This window comes from Carcharhinus amblyrhynchos, unplaced genomic scaffold, assembly GCF_965287045.1.
Source record: "Carcharhinus amblyrhynchos unplaced genomic scaffold, sCarAmb.v2.hapA scaffold_37, whole genome shotgun sequence".
NCBI lineage: Eukaryota > Metazoa > Chordata > Chondrichthyes > Carcharhiniformes > Carcharhinidae > Carcharhinus > Carcharhinus amblyrhynchos.
Genome location: NW_027649778.1, coordinates 8,306,478 through 8,314,661, shown reverse-complemented (window position 1 = coordinate 8,314,661; position 8,184 = coordinate 8,306,478).

The following is an 8,184-nucleotide window of genomic DNA, read 5'->3' as shown; positions in this document are numbered from 1 at the left end:
GACCCGTAAGCCTTTCAGAGTGCGAAGGCCTGAGGCCTACGCTCGGCAGAGGTCCAATGGCATAACGCGCCGGTCAGTTCGGCTCCCCCCCCCCCCCCCCCACTGCCCTCCCGCACTGAGTCGGAAGCTCCCACCCCCACCCCCCCCCCCCCCCCCCCACCTTCACTCCCCGGGTTCCAGTCGCACTCCAGGAGTCGCTGGCTGCGGAGAGAATCCCGCGATGGACCTCATAATCATCACTCGGTCGTCCAGAACTCGAACCCCCCGTGTTGGGAGGAGGGACAAGTTGATGAATCTTTCCGCCTCGCGCCCATCAGGACAGGTGGCAAGGGCGCCAACTTTCAAAGGATCACGGCAGTCTCCTGCAGTATGAATTGTGGCGAGAGCTTTAAATTTGGCATTCTTCTTGTGTTTTGGCCTGATGAGTGCGAGGCGGAAAGGTTCGGCAGCACGTTCCTCTTTGAAGAATTACCCGCGTGGAGGCATGAATCGATCAAATCTGATTTCCAGCGGGCTGATGCAAATTGGTTTACGCACACTACTTTATTGTGGGGGGGGGGGGGGGGGGGGGGGGGGGGGGGGGGGGGGGATTGGTGATGGAGGAGGCAATGGAGGAAGCGCAACATTAAAAACCCTCCCCTCTCTCCCTTGCCCCAAAAAGAGAAGCAGGTTCAGGGTACGGAACATCCGAGAACAGGAGAGGGGAGCAAAATCTGGAAAGAATTGAGAGCCTCACCCCAGCGACGCGTTAGTATTTATTTTCCAGAATCGATTTGAAGTGAAATAGCGGCCGGCACGAGGGACACAAACCACAAAAGACTGGTTGCATCCATAACACAGATGGCGGCCATTTTGGGAAAATTAGGCCCAATGGGAAAAAAAAATTACTTAACAGTCGCTCAGTCGACCGGAAACTAAATGGAACTTTTCCAGATGGGAATCTTTGACCGACGTACGTTTTCACAAAAACACTTCTTTCCCTCCGTCACTGACTTGCACTGGTTAACGATTCCACATGGGGAAGGTAGGGGGAGGTTTAGGGGAAGATTGTGTGTGGGTCAGTGGTCTTTTGCCACCTCTCTCCAGCGTCTGGGGGTAGGGAGGTGGGGGGGGGGGGGGGGGGGGGGGGGGGGGGGCGCTTTAATCCAGTAACCCATTCCTCCTGTCCTCATCTGTCCTGTGGTCTACCCATTGGCTGGACTTTAGGCCCTGTTCGCAGGCCCAAGGTTGAAACTCGAGCCCCGTGGTCTGTCTGTGGGGGTGGGTGGGTGTGTTTGGATGGGGGCGGGGAAGAGTGACAGAGCTTTTGCCATCAGATTGGTGAGCGCGCTCTCTCCAAACCCTTTCATGTCACCCAGTAGGCGTCAACACAACATTTACCTCACCACTGGGCGATACCAGTGGGTTAGCACTGCTGCTTCACAACGCCAGGGACCCAGGTTCGATTCCCGGCCTCGGGTCACTCTCTGTGTGGAGTTTTCACGTTCTCTCCCGTGTCTGTGTGGGTTTCTTCCCACACTCCAAAGACGTGCGGGTTAGATGGACTGGCCAATGCTAAATTGCCCCTTAGTGTTGGGGGGATTAGCAGGGTCAATGTGTGGGGTTACAGGGACAGGGCCTGGGTGGGATTGTTATGGTGCAGGCTAGTTGGGCCGAGCGGCCTTATTCTGCACTGTAGGGATTCGATGATTCATTACAACCAATACGAATTGAAAAGTGACAGCGCGTCACCAGACCAGAGGACCAAAAGATTAGTCAAAGAGGTTGGGTTTATGAAGTGTCTTGATGAGGACGAGGGAGGTGAGGAGCTTCAGGGAGGGAACCCCAGGATCTTGGGGCCTAGGCAGCCCAGGACATAGACACCAAATGGCAGAGAACTCACAATCCATCAAATTGACCCTGAAACACTTAACCCTGCGACCCTAATCCACCTCACCCTGAAACAGTAACCACGATTCCGATTTTAAACCTTTCTGACGGAATATTATCCCTTGAGGGTTTCCGGGTGGCGATTGATAATGGGAGTTGGATCGACCAGCGGGTCAGTCACATCTCAAGTGTTACGCCTAGATATTTCAATTCGCTGGCTTGGTACGTTATCAGAAGCAGGGTTTGAGTTAGCGACCTGTCACTGGGAAGTTAAAAATTCCCTGAATGTTTTTCTTTTTTTTTAAAAAAACCCCATATCCGGTAACAAACTTGTTTTTGCAATGATGTAACGATTGTATTGTTTAGGGCGCTCGACCAGGTTATCTGGACGGACACTGCAGCTCAATAGCAGAGGGAGAGTGCGGCAACGCCAGCTAAAGACGTTGATCGTAGACCACTTGATGGTTGTGTTTTCCCCCCTCCTCCACTCCAGGGATCCTGGCCGACTCTCCCAGCATCCGTCTCGAGGGAGTGCTACATCGTCAGGGGTGCTGACCTGTTGGGTGAGATATCAAGTCAAGGGCCTCAGCTGCCCCTCTCAGGTGAATGTAAAACACCCACCACTTAGAAGGACAAGGGGCAGCAGATACATGAACATCACCACCTGAAAGTGCTCCTCCAAACCATCTTGACTTTTTTTTAAAATTAATTTGTGGGACACGGGTGTCGCTGGCTGGCCAGCATTTATTGCCCATCCCTAGTTGCCCTTGAAGAGGTGGTGATAACATACCTTCTTGAGCAATTGGCTTGTCTCTTTCATTTCAGAGGCCAGTTGAGAGTCAACCACATTACTGTGGCTCTGGAGTCACATGTAGGCCAGACCAGTTAAGATTTCCTTCCCTGAACAACATTAGTGGTTTTTTTCCGTCAATGGGTCATCAGTAGATTCTTAATTCCAGCTATTTTCAACTGAATTTAAATTCCACCATCTGCCGTGGCGGGATTCGAACCCGGGGTCCCCAGAACATTGGCTGAGTTTCTGGATTAACAGTCTAGCGATAATGAAATATATTGGCCGTTCCTTCACTGTCGCTGGGCCAAAACCCTGGAACTCCCTCCCTAACAGCGCTGTGGGTGTACCTAAACTAGACAGGGCTGCAGTGGGTTCAAGATGGCAGCTCACTCACCACCTTCGAGGGGCAATTAGGGATGGGCAATAAAATGTTACGCCGAGCCAATGACAAATAAAACAAAAAAATTAGTCGACTGAGCAGATTACGGCGGGGGGAGGGGGGGAGTTCTCCCAGTGTCCTGGCCAACATTCCTCCCTCAACTAACCAATGTCACCAAAGAAACAGTGGAACTGCCCATCTATTTTCCTCACTGCTTGTGGGATCTTGCTGTGCATTGTGTAGTTTGGTGACACAACAGTTACAGCAATTTAGCTGACTGAAGTTAAGATGCAATCTAATTGCAAATGCTCAATTATGTTTTTCAAATTCCTGTTTTGGGATCCATTTTTCCAGGTTCTCCAAACTATTTTCAGCTGGGAACGTCAGCGAATGGCCATCAGATTTCTTCCCAACCTGATGGCTGTTTCCCCGGATCTCCACGGTGGTCAGCACCGCTGTCTCACAGTGCCCGGGTTCAATTCTGGCTTCGGGTTGCTGTCTGTGCGTAGTCTGCATGTTCTCCCCTCACCCAATATCTGGGTGGGTTTCCTCCAGGTTCTCTGGCTCCCCCCCCCTCCGCAGTCTAAAAATGAGCGGGTTGGGTGGATTGGCCATGATAAATTGCCTCTTAGTGTTGAAGGGACTAGCCAGGGTAAATGCATGAGGTTACAATGGATAGGGCCTGGGTGGGATTGTTGTGCAGACTCGATGGGCCGAACGGTCTTCTTCTGCACTGTAGGGATTCTATGACGAGGCCAAGACAACAAATGTGGGTGGTTGAGGGGGGGGCGGGCAGGATGAGGGATAGGCACAAAGGAAGGATATGAGTCAGCACTACAACCCTCTGCCGGAGAGGAGGGGCAGAATGGCCTCAGCTGTGATAGCCCCAGATTAATACCATGTTGTACTGACCTCACATGATGTGACAATGAGTTAAGATTCATCACAATTATTGCAAATCCCAATCCTCAGTCTTCATTTCAGCAGAAGGGGGAAACCATCTGGGTCACTAATGTCCCCTTTAGGGAAGAAAATCTGCTGTCCTTACCCGGTCTGGCCTACATGTGACTCCTGAGCCACAGCAACGTGGTTGACTCTCAACTGCCCCCTCTGAAATGGCTGAGCCATCCACTCAGTTTCAAGGGCAACTAAATGTTGGCTCAACTCATGTCCCACGAACTAATAAGAGAAAAAATATCTTTAACTAGGTGGAACTTCCTGAGGTGGATAGTATTTATGGGGAAAAGTCAGATCAACATGAGTGGGGGTTGGGGGGGGGGGAAGGAATAGCTGGAATGCTGATAGAGTGAGCTGGGGTAGGGTGGGAGGTGGTTTGTCAGAAACATGAAATCTAGCATGCACAAATTGGGCAGAATGGCCATCTTTTCCATGCTACACATTCTATGTAACACCAAACAATTTGTGTGGAAAACTCTAGCCTTACAATTGTTTGGAACTTCCTCTTCCAGTACCATTTCCCACACACACACCAGAGGCGGATCTTTACAGGCTCGCTTGTCCCGAAACCCATTCCAGGTCAATGGATCTTCCCGTGGTCCGTCCCTCGCCCGCCCCGATTGCCAAGGCAAGTGGGGTGGTAAAATTCCAAAAAGTCAGTGTTAACCTTTCCTGTTAGATAATCTGTAACACTTAACTCCCAGGCATCCCACAGATAAAATTTAATTATTAGTCACAAGTAAGGCTTACATTAACACTGCAATGAACTTACTGTGAAATTCCCCTGGTTGCCACACTCCGGCACCTGTTTGGGTACACTGAGGGAGAATTTAGCATGGTCAATGCATCTAACCCACACATCTTTGGACAGTGGGAAGAAACTGGAGCACCCAGAGGAAAACCATGCAGACGCGGGGAGAACGTGCAAACTCCACACAGACAGTGACCCAAGCTGGGAATCGAACCCAGGCCCCGGCGCTGTGAGGTAGCAGTGTTAACGACTGTGCTACCCCCATTGGTATGAAATGGTTATAGAATTTCAACACTTCTCAGTAAATTTTTTTCCCTCAAGTTCCCGGTGTGAGCATCTATGCACTTTCGCACCAATCACTTAAACAATCACAAAAAACACCCAGAAATCTCAGTTTTGACATCCTCAATTCACGCAGTTAAATACAGAGTAAAGCTCCCTCTACACTGTCCCTATCAAACAATCCCAGGACAGGTACAGCACGGGGTTAGATACAGAGTAAAGCTCCCTCTACACTGTCCCCATCAAACACTCCCAGGACAGGTACAGCACGGGGTTAGATACAGAGTAAAGCTCCCTCTACACTGTCCCCATCAAACACTCCCAGGACAGGTACAGCACGGGGTTAGACACAGAGTAAAGCTCCCTCAACACTGTCCTCCATCAAACACTCCCAGGACAGGTATAGCCTGGATTTCCTCTGAGTGTTCTGGTTTCCTCCCACAGTCCAAAGATGTGCAGGTTAGGTGGATTGGCCATGCTAAATTGGCCCTTATTGTCCAAATATGTGTGGGTTAGATGGATTGGCCATGCTAAATTGCCCTTTAGTGTCTAAAGATATTCAGATTAGGTGGATGGGCTATGCTAAATTGACCCTTAGTGTCCAAAGATGTTCAGGTTAGGTGGATTGGCTATGCTAAATTGCCCCTTAGTGTCCAAAGATGTTCAGGTTAGGTGGATTGCCAATGCTAAATTGCCCCTTAGTGTCCAAAGATGTGCAGGTTCGGTGGATTAGCCATGCTAAATTGCGCCTTAGTGTCCAAAGATGTGCAGGTTAGGTGGATTAGCTGTGCTAAATTACCCTTGGTGTCCAAAGATGCGCGGACTAGGCGGATTTGCGATGATAAATTGCCCCTTAGTGTCCAAAGGTGTGCAGGTTAGGTGTACTGGCCATGCTAAATTGCCCTTTGGTATCCCAAAATGTACAGGTTACGGAGATAAGCGGGGTACATATGTGGGGTTACAGCATAGACCTGAGTAAAAGTCAGTACAGACTCAATGGGCTGAATGGCTTCCTACCGTACTGTAGGGATTCAATGATTCTATACTATTGGCCTCAAGTAGCCATATGTTAGCGCGTTCAACATTCTCCCCTCCCTTGACTAATGCTCCCAGCCTAGGTTTGGCCTTGGTTTTGACAGTGATGCCACCCATGGTTGACTCCACCTCGGATCTTCTCAGAGAGGATTTAGCAGCAGGATGGCCTCTTGGAATCGTACACTGCAAGAGGCAAAGTCCGCCATCCAGGGCAGCGGGAAACGTGAAGCAGCCGCCCCCTCATGCCATCCCAAGATGTCCAGTACCAACTCAATTGTATCAAACCTGACTTGGAACAGTATCAGTGTTGTTGGGTCAAAATCCTGAAATTCCTCCCAGCGCCTTTCTAAAGGACTAGGGAACAAACGATTTAAGGTAATTGAAAAAAAATCTCCAGTGAGGACAGGGTGGTTGAATAGAGAAATAATTTAATACAACAAATTTTGTTGGTCTGGACTCCACCACTCTGTGGGGCAGAAGCAGGTAAAATATCATTTTCAAAAGACATTCAAAAAATATTTACAAGGCTACGGGAAAGGGCGAATGGATCTTTGAAGGAGACAGCATGAATGTGCACCTCCCGTGCTCTTTGATATCTATCGCTCTCTAACAGCACTGTGGGGGTACCTACACCACAGGGACCGCAATGGATCAAGAAGGCAGCTCACCACCACCTTCTCAAAGGGCAATGAGGGATGGGCAATCCATGCCAACAATGCCCCAATCCAAGAATGGATAAAGGTAAATGGACAGGTACGTAGCCACGGGCACAGTGCTCAGTGATTTAGACTCACAACAAACCCTTTAACATAAATGTCAGGGTGTTGCTATAATTTAATTGATCTTAGCACTGCTGCCTCACAGGGCCAGGGATCTGAGATTGATTCTGGCCTAGGACAACTGTGTGTGTGTGGCATTTGCACGTTCTCCCCTGTGCCTGCATGGGTTTCTTCTGGGTGCTCCCACACTCCAAAGATGTGTAAGTTAGGTGGATTGGCCATGCTAAATTGCCTCTTAGTGTCCAAAGATGTGCAGGTTAGGTGGATTGGCTATGTTGAATTGTCCTTTAGTACCCAAAGATTTGTGATTAGGTGAATTGGCCATGCTAAATTGCCTCTTAATGTTTAAAGATGTGCAAGTTAAGTTGATTGGCTATGCTGAATAATCCTTTGTGTCCAGAGATCTGCAGGTGAGGTGGACTGGCCATGCTAAATTGCCCCTTAGTGTCCAACGGTGTGCAGATCATGGTGATTAGTGGGGCAAATATTAGTGGGGTTACTGGGATAGGGCAGGGGGCTGGGCCTGGGTGAGATACTCTGTCTGAGAGTTGGTGCAGACTCAATGGGCCAAATAGCCTCCTTCTGCACTGTAGAGATTCTATCCTACTTTGTGTTATGCCTGGTCAGAATAGCTCCTGTGTTGATTATCCTAATGGTCACAGTGCTGTTGGTGAGTCAACTTTCTGATGGATTGGGAAATAAGACTTTGTCTTTCCCAACCCTGAGTCTCCAGAAAGGGTTTAGTGTCATTCCACGCCCCACCTCTGAAACCTTAACAGATTCTTCCTTGGCCAGGGCTCCTTTGAGCCGCAGAACAGCTGAATATTTCTCCCAGCTTCAGAATTCTCACTCCACCCGGACCCCGCCCTTGTCCTTGTGCCCACTGCATCATGGTGTCGTGGCTAGACTATTAATCCAGAAACTCAGCTAATGTTCTGGGGGACCCAGGTTCGAATCCCGCCACGGCAGATGGTGGAACTTGAATTCAATAAAAAATATCTGGAATTAAGAATCTACTGATGACCCATTGTTGGAAAGACCCATCTGGTTCACTAATGTTCTTTAGGGAAGGAAATCTGCTGTCCTTACTGGGTCTGGCCTACATGTGACTCCAGAGCCACAGCAATATGGTTGACTCTCAACTGCCCTTCAAGGGTAACTAGGGATGGGTAATAAATGTTGGCCCAGCCAGGGACGCCCATGTCCCACCAATGAGTAAAATAAACCGCACCTTGCCGTGTCTCATGGATTTCTCCGTAACAGACCCTTCAACCAAGAGGAACAGCTGCTCCCTACCCACTCTGTCCATATCTCATCGTCTTGAACACCTTGATCAGGT